Source organism: Diceros bicornis, chromosome X, assembly GCF_020826845.1.
Source record: "Diceros bicornis minor isolate mBicDic1 chromosome X, mDicBic1.mat.cur, whole genome shotgun sequence".
Taxonomy (NCBI): Eukaryota; Metazoa; Chordata; class Mammalia; order Perissodactyla; family Rhinocerotidae; genus Diceros; species Diceros bicornis.
The window spans coordinates 34,359,120-34,373,292 of NC_080781.1; positions in this window are offsets into that span (position 1 = coordinate 34,359,120).

Genomic DNA, 14,173 nt, shown 5'->3' on the forward strand with positions numbered 1-14,173 from the left:
ACTCCCACCCCCGACCTCCTGCCCGTGACACAGATAAGGACCCGGAGGACTGCTCCGAGCTGCTGCGTGTGCCCTGGGCCAGCCGGCAGTGAGGCCAGCCTGGTGTGAGTGGCAGCAAAGATAAACGGCGGCCGCGCGGGCATTGACTGCCCCGACACAAAGGCCGCCTCTCCCCGAGTCCCTCTGAGGCCCAGATGGTCAGGGAAGCCCTTTCCCGCCTCACAAAGAGGATCGCTGCGTGTCTTTTTCTTTTAAAATGGAATAAAAAAAAAAAGCCATTGCTCACAAAGGACCTGGATGAAAAATAAACCCTTAAAAAAACCCAGCCTCTCCTCGCTCAGCAGCCCGGCATTTCTTCCGACTGTCAGACTTAGCAGATTGCTTTCTGGAAAGGATCCAATTGGCAAGACCTGCCGCTGTGCAAATGAAATTTTAAAACCCCGCTCCTTGTTGCACTCAAAGAGCTTTTCTCTCTCTGCTTGTTCTACACGGCCTCGTAGAATTATTCTCTTGTCTCTCGTTGTATCGGAAACTAATATTCCCCCGCTTTCCTGCCCCACGTGAGGGGTCCTCACCCCAGCTGGGGATTTGGGTAATCAGGGGCGGCTGGAGCACCACTCCAGACCCCCATCTTGATTCCCCACCTGGGCTTCATCTCGCAGAATCACCTACTAATTAGGAGAGAGCCTCGCTCCTGAAGAGAATAAACACTTCCAGGCTGCCTCCCTCCCTCACCAAACCCCCCTCACCCCCCTCCATAATGAGATAAGCGTTTGGGGGATGAGGGAGAGGATAACACGGACGTTCTTCACACACAAGGTTTGACACCCGTCAGGCCTGTGACACCAGCTCTGTTTGGCTTGCGTCCCCCTGGTGAAAAGTCAGCGGAAAAAATAGCCACAGGACTTGTCTAGCTTTGACAAGCTGCCTCAGCATGTGATGAACTTGTATAGAGGAGGCAGTGTGAGGTGTCAGAAGACTCCCAGGCCCGGGAGCCAGGTGACCTGAGTTCGAATTCCAAGTCTGCCCCTAATAGCAGCATACAGGACATTGTGCGAGGCTCCGACCACATCTTCTGTTCTGCTTCCCGCTGTGCTCGCACCCAGGCAGGCAAGACTTGGTCAAAACATTGCCTCATGGGGTAGATTGCATTATTGGTCCCCACTCCCTTCACCATGAGACATTGCAGCTCCTCTCAGTAAAGGGGCAAAATGTATTTCGCCACTCTTTGACTCTGGGTTCAACCCTAGGACCTGCTTTGGCCCATTGAATGAGGCAGAAGGGACAATGTCCCCTCCCCCTACTCTCCCTAGCCCCATCCCGAGCCTAGGCCTCAAAAGGCATGGCCCTGTTTTGCTCGCCCTCTTGTGTTTCTGTCATCCCATGAAAAGAGCTTCCTCTGGTGGCTGCTGCCCCCTCAACCTGGGTCCCCCGAAGAGCACACGTGAAGCGGACCTGACTTATAAATGCTCTTTGGGGTGATGACACCCCCTCCCCCCACTGGTGGCTCCCTGTATTTGACGTTTTGAAAAGAAGGTATCCATTGCAGCAATCCTAAAGGATGTCTGTTAAATTCCACCCCTGCTCTATTTGGAGCAAGGGTATTAACATCTAATTATTCATTCATCACTCACATACTTACTGAGCATCTATTGTGTGCTAGGAGCTGGGCCAAACACCCCCAGAAAGAAATATGGGCTGCCAGGTGATGACAAGGCTATCCTCCAGTAAGGGGAATCCACCATCAGCTGATCCTTCAACACGTAAGTCCCGATTTCCTCAGTCATAAGATGTTAAGAAGGGCAAAATAAAGAGGCAAGGCAGCCAATGTGTTGGGGGCCCATAGCTGGTGTATGAAATTAAGAATATGCAGATTCTGACCTGCTGAATGAGGAGGCACAAGCCACCCACATGGGGTTGGCAGGGAGCTCCCTCAGCATCCAAGCTCCCACTTTGGGGAAGTGAAATCCTCAGGGTCGTTTTGATTGAAGGCGCAGTTTCAATACATCCACACAAAGGAAGTCAAGTCACAGATTTATTACTTCCAGATCCCAGAAATGGGAGGGACATCCAATGAGCTGGAGGAAGGGCGGTCCTCCATCCCAGGTCACCAATGAGCAGGAGATAGAGAGAAGGGTAGCTAGCACCTGTTATTTATAAGGTGGTTGGGGCAGAGGTCACTAAGTTCAAGGGCTCAACTCTAAGTGGTTACTTTAAAAGGTGCCCCAGGAAAGGCAAAGCAAGAACTTGTGGCGGGAATTCTAAGCTCAGGTCCTTATCTCAATGTCCAGACTCTGGGTGTGAGCAGGGGTGTCATACTGTAAAATGCCTATGCAGCAACTCAAAATAGCTGTTTTCTCATCACAGGCAGGTAGACAGGCTATCATATTAAAGGAATATGCCAAATGTAAGTGATGGCATCCTGATTTCAGGAATGGTAAAATGTGAAAAGAAAGGGTGTGTCGTAGGAACAGGGAAGCCCATTCTCTAATGTGCTGCCGTGTCCAGGGCAATATCCACTGAGAATACAAAGACATTGAACCCAAGTTTGGGGTTCAAAGCACAGAATATTGGAAAGACCCCCCAGAATCTTTTTGTTTTCAATTATTTACAAGGCCTTGCTCCAGTCTCCAGGTGATATGACATGTCCCGTGTGAGCCAACAATAGGTCCCCCAAGGTGTTCTTCACCCAAGAGGCTTCCCACAAGCAGAGGCTGTGTCAGTCATTCAGGAGGTAGGGCCAGCTGCTTGAACTATCCCTAAGCCAGGGCTTCAAACCTCATCAGCCTGACAGTTCAAATGGCTTGTGGAAAGGGAGCTCTGTGCCCCAAGGCCATACCTGGCCACAGAGTTCCCTGGAGAAGGAGGGACGAGGCAATGTCATGCCCAGAGCAGCAGCAACCATCCTGGGAAGTTCTAGTGAGTCAGAGCACAGAGTAGAGGTGATGGCAAAATGCCAGGCCGATTCTGAACAGGCTTCACTGTTCAAAAGTGACCAGATCTAAGGGGCAGGAGGAGGATAGCCCAGGGCTGGAACTGGAGCCAGGTCAATCCATCCCGCAGAAAGGCAGGCCAAAGCTGCGGAGGGACCCAGCCCATCCCAGGCCCCAAAGACCAGGATGGTGGGATGTAGCAGGAGCTCCAAGACTCAGGAAGAAAGAGGCAGTGGCACCTTGGGGCCAAGGTGGGGAGGAGGCAGCAGGGCCATACTCTCCAGACTCTTTAATGTCCGGGTGCAAACTCAGAGAGAACTTTCCATAAACTCTCCCAGCTGGTGGGGAGACGGCTGCAACTATTTTGCCAGGCTGGGCTTCTGCCAACTCCAGGGTGAGGTCTGGGACTGAGCCTGGGGGTAGAGGCTCCCACTCATCATAGCTGGGGCAGAGCTAACGGCTACTGCATGCCCAAGTCCCAGTGTCCCAGCAAGCCTTTCTCAAGAGTGCCCTGGAAACAACAGCTCAGGCATATTCTGGACTCTCAGCCATCCAGTACTCACAGGTACAGATGTTCTAGTTATTTGACTCTTGATATACTTTAAGACTGCTTAGCAGATAACTACAACCCCGAACTTCCCACTCCAAGTTCTTCCCACTAACCCAGCCCTCCCCAGCTCCGCACCCCAGAACCCATAGACCTCCACACAAACCAGCAAGTAAACAGTTAATGCCCACAGCGCAGGGGCCTGTGTCTGTCCTGATTGGTCAGGGACAGTGCCCTTCCAGTTATAAAATGTTTTGAACACACCACCTGGATATGTGGAAAATGCCAAGTGCAGTGCCCTGTCCTGTTAATCATGGTCTGGCATGTGTGACAGCTGTTCGCCACCAAGGGACAAGCCCTTCCCCAACCACCAATACAAGCAGGATAGTGTCTCCTCCATCCCAGCCCTTCTAAAGGAACCCAGCACACCGGCCCAAACAGCCGCATCGCCCCATCCTGGTCTCAGCCCCTGCTAGATCCTTGGATCTATGACCTAGTGAGGATTTAATTTACTAACTTGAACCTTGACCTTCCCTTAAGACAGTGATAAGCATCACACAGCTTGCCTGGCTTTTCTTATGGCCTCTGATCTAATTCACAGGCAGGACACAACTAGTATTAAAGCAACAAATATCAAACCCCTTTACTCATCTGCATGCATCGGGATGTCTTGCCCGAGCTGAGCAATTCCAGCCGGCCTTGCCTGCTGCGCTCCTCTCTGGGGGCTTACGGGAGAATCTGTTCTACTATATAGGAGAGAAAGACCGTTTAGTTCATGTCAATTGGGGTAGTTCTCCCCACTTTCTGCCCAAAGGCATCTGTTTGATGGTCCTGGCCTTTTGGGCGTGGCAGATGGTAAAGAGAATGTGCCCGGAGAAGGTGGCTCAGCTCAAGGCCAACCCAGTATCTGGGCCTCCTTGGGTGGGTCATGGCTGAGGCAAGTCCCCTGTCAGGGGCCGAGCCTCTCAAATTAGTGCCTTGTCACTTCCTCCAAGACAGTCACCCCCTCACTCTCACCTGACCAGAGCTGGCTTCCTGAACCAGGAGACCTTAGGGCGAAGGATGCTGGTGCCAGGCTAACATCTTCTTGGAGGAGCATGGCCCCATCCTAGCTCTAGAAGCTGAGATCTAGGTTCAGTCTGGCCAGGCCCCTCTTGGGGCAGAAGTGGGCAAGATCCTTGGCCACTCAAAGGCCCAGGTGAAGGCCAGATACCTGGCAGACTGCATTCTCCTCCTGACGAAGTCAGCTATGGGGGCACTTAGGAGGGAGAAGTGTGGAGCATCATCGGTAACATCTGGCAAACCCAGGAATCACACCCTCGATGTCACTGACTGAGCCAGGGGCATCCCCCTCTGGAACAGCTGACACTGTGTCCACATCTGGGCTCATAAGCATCTCTCAAGGTTAAGGACCGATGCTCCCACAACTGATTCAGGGCTGCAAAGGCCAGGGGTCCCTACTAATTCAACCTATAAATCAAGACGCCATTCAGGTAAATGCCAACACCTCTCTCATGGTTAAAGGAGCGCAGAGGAACTGAAAGGTCCAAGGGCTTTTGGATGGACTTGAACTTTTTGAAGCACATCTAGACAACAGTCTTCAGAATGCAGAGTAAATAGTTTTTTATTCTTTCAGTCATTTATGTAACCATATTGAGCACCAACTATGTACCAAGCACCGTCTTAGATCCGAGACATGAAGCGGGGTAGGAGTCTGTGATCAGCTACAGAGAAGAGAATCCACTTTTGCTTATTTGAGCAGAAAAGTGTTAATTGCAGACTCTTTGGCAGGGCTGTAGAAGCAAGTTCTGGATTGAGCTTTCAGGATCAACTAACTGCCCAACCACACTGTGAGAGTGGGCTGCCAAGGCTCTACCGTGATGAGGACCGTGTTCAGAAAGCCACTGCTTCGGCTTTTGGACCACACTGCCTCTGCCAAAACCCACCCAACAAAATGGATGCCCTTGTTGTACTCACGTGAATCAGTGCCCGAGTCCAAGACTCGCTAAGTTCTCTAATTGATGAAATCAAAAACATCTCCAGGACCCTAGATGCATGTCGCACAAGGCAATCCACAGTGTTTGCCGCAAATAGTGAACAAGACAGACCCAGTCCCTCCTCCAGAGGGCTTACATCCTAGCTAAGGAAATGGACATTAAACATCCAGTTACCTAATTAGTCATCAGAGGAGGACTGGGAGAAGTGCCAAGAAGAAGTATAGGGTGATACAAAAGGACATGAGACCCAGTCTGGGGGGTCATGGGAGGTTGCCTGAGGAAATGGCTAAAGGTTGAAAAGGAGTTAAGTTTGGTGAAGAGGGTGGGAGAGAACCTTCCAGACAGAGGTAATAGCATGTACATAGGCTCCGAGGCAGGAAGGAGCGTGGCATGCGCAGTCCATGTGGCCGAAGCCTTAAAGGGTAGATAGAAGGTTCAGGGCATCAGCAGGGAAGCCATTCTTAGCATGTGTAAAGACACGGTTGCAGCCTATGGCTGGCCAGGAGTGCTCTTAGCTGAGGAAAACAGCCTACATGGGCACCATTGACAGGCAGGCAAACCTGGAAATAATAGCAATAGCTACCGCTTACCTTGTACCTCCTATGTGTCAGGTGCCAGTTGAAACACATTTCATCAATTAACTCATTAGTATCCCCATTTTCAGATGAGGAAACTGAGGCGTGGAGAGCTTAAGCAACTGACTTGTCCACAGCCATATAGCTAGTAAGTGGTAGAGTCACAATTCAAACCCAGCGAGTCCACACTGCAGGGTCTGCAATCTCAACTGCTGTGTGACACTGTCCCTGCAACAAAGGGGAGGTTTGGACCACATGGCAGAGGGCTTTGAATGTCACTGAGAGGAGCTTCTGGAAGTGGTGTTAAGCATTAAAATACAATTAACAATATAAGGCAGAGTTCAGTAAATAGCAAGTGAGGGGAGCAGTGGAAATATGCTAAAGGGGTTTGTAGCAGATGCTGTGGGTGCCCCGCCTCAGTCCCCTCATCCTTACCGTGTCAGTGCATGTGGTCCTAATTCCCCGTGCCAGCACCTACACCTCTTTGCCTGAGGGCTTCTCTAGCTGCCAAAGCCTGCTCTGCCCACCCGTTCAGCTGGCTGGAAATGCCAGGGAATTACCACCACCCCAGGAGCAGCCCTCAGCCAATGACTGATGACAATTGGAGGACAAATACCCCAGCTACTTCACCTCTAGTATGGATAACTACAAGGCATGTGCTCCACAATTCCCAGAGTTTCCAGTGGGATTCAGCCTCAGTCACCCACAGTAGTAACTGGCTTGATAGCACACCCTGAATTGCTGTCTTCCCTTCCCTGTCCCATGTCCTCACCCCCTACCAGTGCTTCTTGGGTTCACCTTCCACATAGATTACTTCCACTCAAATCCTTGTCAGAGGAGGTGGGATTGAGGATAGGTACAATTCTAATATTGGAGCAGGGAGGGGGCAGGTATCATTCCAGGTGAGGGGACCGCATGGTACCCACATGAGGTGGAGGGTCTGAAGCAGCCTGGTCATTGTTTACGCAGGCCTCGGTGTGTTCTTTCCCAGCAGGGGGTCTCCTATGCTGTCCTCATCCCCCTGCCCCTGTCAGAATCCTCCAGTTACTCCCACAAGACTCAGCTAGCCCTGAGGGCCAAGTGTTCCCAGGTAGCCAAGCTGCCTCTGTGAAGGTCACACTCAGATTCCTTTTCAAAGCTCTGTTTGAAGTTGAGAATTTACCCTACTCCCTCTAGCAAAGGTCACTGAGAAAATGTCACATAACTTGGCCACTGCTAGCTTCCTGGCCCTCCTCCTATCACTGCCCTCACAGCTGAGTGGGGCTGGGATGGGAGATGCTTATCTCTACTATCCCCTGCAGAGCCCTCCAGGGGGGCATATGAGACTCACAGTGTGGCAGATTGGTTTTCCAAAGGTAGCCACAAAAATATATGTATCCCATCCCACACACTCCCTAACACTGTGACTGCCACTCTCCCCACCAAAAGGTGGGCTCTGTGTTCCCTCCTCTTGAATCTGGGTGGGGCTGGTGACTGTCCTGACCAATAGCTTATAGGGGAGATGATGCCACGTGACTCCCTAGGCCAAGTCATAAAAAGGATCCAGCTTTCACTTGCTTCTCTCTTTCCGGAAAGCTCACTCTAGGCAACCAGTCACCACACTGTGAGGAAGCCCAAAGCAGCTCATGAAGAGCGTTCACACAGAGAGGCAGAGAGGAGAACTGAGGTCCCCCAGCTGACAACCAGCATCAGCCTCCAGACATGTGCGTGCACAAGTCTTCAGATGGCCCCAGCCCACAGACTTCGAGGCTTCCGGCTGAGGCCCCAGATGCCACAGAGCAGAGACAAGTCGTCTCCATGTGCCCTGTCCAAACTGCTGATCCACAGAATCTGCGAGTATAAGAAATGATGATTGTTTTAATTCACTAAGTTGTGTGTGGGGGGGTGATTTGTTATACAATCATAGTAACTAAAACATCAAGCTTCGAAGATCCTGCCATTTGTGACAACAAGGATGAACCTGGAAGACATCATGCTGAATGAAATAAGCCAGACACAGAAAGACAAATACTGCGTGATCTCACTTATATGTGGAATCTCACGGAGTTGAACACATAGAAATAGAGAGTAGAACGGTGGTTACCAGGGGTGAGGAGGTCGGGGAATGGAGAGTTGTTGGTCAAAGGGTACAACGTCATACTTATGTTGGATGAATAAGCCTAAAGATCTAATGTATAGCGTGGGGACTATAGTTAATAACACTGTATTGTGTGCTGGAAATGTGCTAAAAGAGTAGATGTCAGGTGTTCTCATCACAAAATAATGGTAACTGTGTGAGGAGATGGATATGTGAATTATCTTGACCGTAGTAATCATTTCACTACATATATGTATATCAAAACATCGTTACACCTTAAATATATACAATTTTTATTTAATAATTTAATTTAAAATTTTTAACAAAATAAAACACCATTCTTCTCAAATTCCAGGGGTTGGGTTGGGTTTTATTTGATTTTGTTGGACACTGGTCTGTCCCTACGAGGACAACTAGAAGAAGACATCCTCTGTGTTGGGGTTCTGGCCTCACATGCCTTTCCTAACACCGTCCCCTGACTCACAGGTCTGAAGGGAACATGCCTGGTGTTTCTACGGGACCGTCCTTCCAAAGAGCTGGGGACAGCAGTTTGTCAGATGATAACGGGACCAACTGGGGTGACGTTGCTAATTCCCAGCCACTCTTATGGTCCCACCTCGTCTCTTGTTTAGTGCTGGCAATAACCTCAGGACTACACTGTCCAGGGAGGCAGTCTCCCTTCTATCGCCCCGTCCACAATGCCCCATAGCTGACTTGGCGAGTTCAGAGACCCCTCTACGTCTACAGAAGTAAATCGGCATGGTTGGGGGAGCAAGTGTCTGCGGAATTTGTTATTTATTCAGGTGCTCACATCTGTAAGTTGGGCCCCTGTAGGGCTCGCTCAGATGTTTTTAATCTCGCTTTTGGCTGTTCCCAGCTGCGTGGCCCACTCAAGCTGGAAATACTCTCCAAGTGGCAATGCTTACTTAGCCCAGGGTCCAGCCCAGCCCTGTGGACAGATGGTGCTTTAATGGTGACACCGACAGTGACACTGATGTTGAGCAGCCTAACCCATTCCCCTTCCCGTGCACACCTGGTTAAGGGAATGCCCATGTAGACCTGCTCCCGTAGGCTTCTTCCAGCAACTAATGCCAGGAGCTAAAAGCTCCACCATCACGAGCTGGTAAGCAAAATCACTAATTCCTTTTGAAATTGATTTTGCTTGGGAGCTGGGATGCCACTAACTAGCTGTGTGACTTTGGGCTAATTATGTAAACTCTCAAAGCCTCATGCTCATGTGTAAAATATGGCTGGCACCTACCTCAAAGGGTTTGTGAATAAATTAAATGAGATAACACGTGCTTATTGAGCGCTCCCTATGTTCCATAAACGACGCCACACCCTTTGCATGTAGTATTAGTTACCTCAGTCCAGAAGCCTGTAATAAACTTCTACCATAAGCCTAGCTGTGCTCCAAGAAACTATACAAATTATTTGCTTGTGATCCACATTAACTATATTAAAAGGACTCTAAAACAAGTGAATAATCAGTGGGGACAGGAAAATATCTTGAAAACAGATTTGTTTTGTTTGTAATATGAATTGCATGTGACGTCAGAAAGTCAAACTTCATTTTGGCTCTCAGGTGGCAGGATGGAGGGAGCACTGACGTAGGAGTGTGACAACCAGGGCTCTCTTTTCACATGCGCCACCACAGCAGCCACAGGACTGGGATTGTCTAGTGGCTTCCCATCATTTGAGGGACACAATCCAATGTCCTCACCATGGCTGCAAAACCCTGCGGGAACTGTCCCCAGCTATGTCCCCACCCTCAGAACCCACCACTCTCCCCTCCCTCATTTCACTCCAGTCTCCCTGACATCTTTGCTGTTCCTTGAACAGCTCAAGCCCACATTTGCCTCAGGGCATTTGCACTTGCTGTTCCCACTGCCTGGAATGCTCTCCCCCCAATAGTCCGAGGCTCACTCTCTCGTTTATTCAGACCTCTCTCAAATGGCCTCCTCTATCTTCTCCCCCCTTAACATGCTGTAGTTTTTTCCTTAGGGTGCTTATCCTGACATTATATTACATATCTGCGTGTTTATTGTCTGTCTCTCCCCACTAGAATGTAAGCTCCCTAAGAATAGGGATTTTGTTTTAACACACCATTTCATCCCCAGAATGTGGAATAGTATCTGACTCACAGTGGGTGCTCAATAACTATTTAAGGAAAAGCAAACACCTTTTCTACGTGTCAGCCTGCCCCTTCAGTTCATTGAATGATTCCCCTTTGTCCTCAGGGTAAAGTATTCCAGAGCCCATCATGATCTGGCCTCGGCACATCTCTAGTCACCTCCCCACCCCGTCCACTCCCACCACTCACAACATACTCACACTCACATTCATACACACTCACACAAATGCAGGCACATAGATACACAGACACACACATGTATACTCATGGAACACACAGAAACATAGGCACGGACGTACACAGAGACGTACATATACAAACAGGCATGTGCATACGTATACATGTACACACACATATATATAGACATATACAGGCACAGCGGGATGAACACACAGATACACACAGATATACACAAGCACATGGACAGAGTCACACAGACAGACACATGCACAAACACATATATACCCATATACACACATAGACACACAGAGTTACATGTACATACACACACTTTCTGGCCTTCAGTTCCACAGGCACACCACACTCGTGCTCACCTCCAGGATTCTACCATTTTGCACATGCCGTTCCTTCTACCCAGCTTTTCTCTCCTGGACAGCTCCCGCTCTTTCCTCAGGTCACACCTCTGACGTCATCCTCCCCAGAGATTCAGGATAACGTCGTGGGAAAAAGTACAGACTCTGGAACCAGACTACTGGCGTTCAAATTGTGGCTTTGCTGCTTGCTAGCTGTGTGCTCTTGGACAAGTTACTTAACCTCTCTGTGCCTCAGTTTCCTCTCCAATAAATTGGGATGACAATAATAGTACCTACCTCACAGGGTTGTTTGAGTTAATACATGTAAAGCTCTTAGAACAGTGCCTGGCCCTAGTGAAGATTAGTTAGCTATTATTGTTATTTCCCGGACCCCCTAAAACTGGATTAGGTGCTGCTCTCAAGTTCTCCTTAGCATCAGTACAGCTATCTGTATGTAGTACAGCCTATCTGCATTACAAATATGTTGATTATCTTTCTCTGCAACAGGCCTGGGAGGCTGTGGAGGGTGTCCCATGCACTCGGAGCCCCAGTGGCCAAGCCCAGCACCTACACACCAAAGTACTCAACAAATATGTGCTGAGTGCAAGCATGCCCTTGGGTGAGCCGGGAATTGCCCTGGGACGTCACCTTCTCTTCTGTAAAGTGAGATCACTGGACTGGGAGTTTCCTAAGGCCCTTCCGGGTCAAATGGTCTGTGATTCTTCAATTCCGTGCCTGACTCTCTACGTGAAGAAAAGTTCTTCCCTTGTTATACCAAAACTGTAATCAGTATCTTCATGAAAGCTCTATTCAGCTCTTCCAGATCTTTTCCAGATCTTTCCAGAACGTGAAAATAATGGGCATCAAGGGCCCTTAGAAATGAGCTCAATCTGACCTTTCTCTGAGGAGAGGACCGAGCTCCAGAGACTGGAGCAGGCTTGCTCAAGGTCACTCAGCGAGCTAAAGGAAGAGCCAGGGTCACAATTCAGGGGTCGTGGCTCATTGCACTATTTTTTTCGGCACAAAAAAATTATGATTTGGGAAGATTTCTTTAGCAAAGGCAGAATAGTGAAAGCTAGCAAAATATGGATGGAAATTTGAGAGAAAGGATGAGTCATATCTCTTTAAAGTATCACTCGGTGCTTTTGCTGTGACAGTACATAAAAATAACACCAGCTAACTGGTTTAGCAAATTCTTGGCACCAGCCAGGCACTGCGTAAAGCAGTTGACACACTTTTTCTCATTTTAATCTCCAAATGATGCTGTGAGAAAGGTACCCATTTTACAGATGAGGAAACTGAGTTTTAGAGAAGAAAAGAACTTCCCCAAAGGTACCCAGGTAGTAAGTGGTAGAAATAGGATCTGAACCCATGTGGTATGATTACAGCTCCAGGTACCTAACTACAGCATGATCCTGCATACCAGCCCCACTGTCAGAGTATTATCAACACGTCCTCTCAAATTAAATTAACATCCCAGACAGACTGATGCACTTATCAGAAACAAGTTCACATGGCAAAGTATGGGCTAAGCATTTCTGTGCTGTGACTTTTCCCCTTGTTTTCCCTTGTTTTTTATGATGACTTGCTGTGTAAGCAATGTGGGTGTCACAGACACAACCTCGAAGAAGTGGGAGTGGGATGTGAATTACAGAAGATACAGGTTGTACCAGTCAGCTATTGCTGGGTAACAAACCACCCCAACTCTTAGTAACATATGACAATATGTTTATTCTCATACCCACAGGACTGAGGGGCAGCTAGAACAGCTCTGCTGCACATCTATAGGTTGGCTGGTTTAGGCTGGACTGGACTTTAGGCTATGGAGTCAGGTCAGGCCCACAGGTCTCCTTGTTCTTCTGAGGGCAGCTGGCTCCCTTGGATGTGTTCTCGTTCATGATGATGATGGAAATGCAATAGGGCAAGTGCAAGCACATGATACTACTTAAAGCTTAGGCTTGGAACTGGCACATCATCACTTCTGTCTACATTCCTATGGCCACAGCAAGTTACCTGGACAAGTCCGGTGTCAATGGGATGGGAAATAGACCCCATCTCTAACGGGAGGAATGGCAATGGGCATGGATAGAGGGAGGGGTGAGAAATTGGAAGCAGTTATGCAATCTACTGTAGGGGTCACTCAAAAATTTAGCAAGACGAGCCAGCCCTGATGGCCTAGTGGTTAAAGTTCAACATGCTCCTCTTTGGCAACCTGGGTTCAGTTCCCAGGCTCAGAACCACACCACTCATCTATCAGTAGCCACACTGTGGCGGCGACTCACATAAAAGAACTAGAAGGACCTACAACTATACACAACTATATACTGGGGTTTTGGAGGGAAGAAAACAAAAAGGAGGAAGATTGGCACAGATGTTAGCATAGGGTGAATCTTCCCACGCCAAAAAAAAAAGTTAGCAAGATCAGAGCATCAGCACATTTTTATTTTGTGAAGATGGGGGAGAGGGGGAGGAGGAAGGACGGGGACTGGTGTTAACGTGTATTTCAAATGCTGGGACAAGATTTCCCACTTCATCTTGAATTCAGGCACAAGGTTTCCAAGGGGTGCTCAGGGAGGCAGGGAAGCTTCTGGACTAGACAGAGGACATGGGGACAAGTGACCTTCTGAGGTGTGTTCCCAGACCATGATCAGTACAGCAATTATCTCTATTAAATCAGAGACTTGTTTAGTGCACAGCCTGCATGTCAGCCCCCACTTCCAGGGGGCTTACAGGGAAAGCAGATGGGCAAACACAGACAGCCCAGGCACCTCCATGCACCCAAAATGCCAACCAGATGCTGCCTCTTATGCCAGCACTTCTCCTCCCTGTGGCCGTCTTCCTCCTCCTCCTCCTCCTCCCCAATCTTGAGCTAGCAGGAAGACAATCCCATCCACACAAGGCTGAGAAATGGAGTCAGGGGGTTGGCTGAGCCCCTCCTACCCCCCAGGTGTGCCATCTTTCTCACTGCCTCTTATCTGCCTAAACAAACAAGCCACTCTCTCTCTCAGACCTCAGTTTCCCCACTTGTAATGGCAGGTATAGAATCCTCCTCACCCCCTGCCCTGTGGGCTGTGTGAGGCAACAAAGTGCTTCTAGGGTGAAGATAAGGGTCTGGAGCCTGGGAAGTGTGACAAGGGTGGTTCTGGTCCCAGTCTTGGAGGCAGGCAGGCTGGAACCAAATCCAAGCCTCACCACTGTCCAGCCTGGTAACCTCTGTAAGCCTCAGTCTTTTCCTTGAGAAATGGTCATAATGATGATATCTTCCTGATAGGAATGCCATGAGGAGGGGTAAATGAGGAAAATTTGGACAGTGGCTGGGACATTATAATACTCTGAAATTCATAGCTGTTATTATCATACATCTCAGATTTCTGATG